Genomic DNA, 859 nt, shown 5'->3' with positions numbered 1-859 from the left:
GTGTGCTCCTGCCAATCCTGGGGTCAGCAGCCTGTGAAGCTACGTGACTTCAGAGAAGCCTCCAGCTTAACATCTGGCCCACAGCCTTGGAACTGGACTGGACTACCTGCTTCTACAACAGTGTGCACCATGTTCTTGGTGTAAATTTCTGTCTGCCTGTATCTTTCTCTTCTTCTATCACTGGTTTTGCTTCTCTTAGAGAACTCAGCTTAACACAGTAGCTTATTTTCAAAACAAAGGCTGAGACTCTCCTCAGGGAAATCACAGTCAAACACTGCCTGAAAACATTTATTTTTAAGTAAATGCTCAAGAAAATGGTTAAAAAGAAAAGCTCTCTAAAGCAGAAAGTTTTCACTAGGGAACATATACAGATTCTTTTGTGTATAAACTAAGAATTCTACCAATATTCAAGCAAATCTCACATACTGGCATATTAAGTCTCAAACACTTTATTAAGACAATAGGGTATCATTTGATTTAAACAAACTCATCACAAAAGTGTGATAAGAGGCTTCTATTTACTTTTTCCAAAAATAAATCTTTCGTGTGAAACTTTATACAAGGAGTCAGCCAGCATCTTTTCTTTAGAGGGACAGACAGTAACTCTTTTAGGGGCTGAGGAGCAAAACTGAAGATCAGTTTTGGTGTAGACCACCACTCATCTCTCAGCCTGTCCTCCTGCAGCGGCTTGCTTGTTGCTGTGATGCTGGAAGCTATGCCACAGAGAATCCACATGTCAGGAGGGTCACTCATGGTGAACAGGCTTCAGCAGAGCTTCCAGACTAAGACAGAGTAGGAGGAAGGAATCGTCAGTTCACTTCTGAGTAAAGACTCACAGAAAATTTTATTTCATCTCTAC

Source organism: Echinops telfairi, unplaced genomic scaffold (assembly GCF_000313985.2).
Source record: "Echinops telfairi isolate 266 unplaced genomic scaffold, ASM31398v2 ScPeMD7_18;HRSCAF=68, whole genome shotgun sequence".
In the NCBI taxonomy this organism is placed as follows: Eukaryota; Metazoa; Chordata; class Mammalia; order Afrosoricida; family Tenrecidae; genus Echinops; species Echinops telfairi.
Note: the sequence above shows the minus strand (reverse complement) of the source record.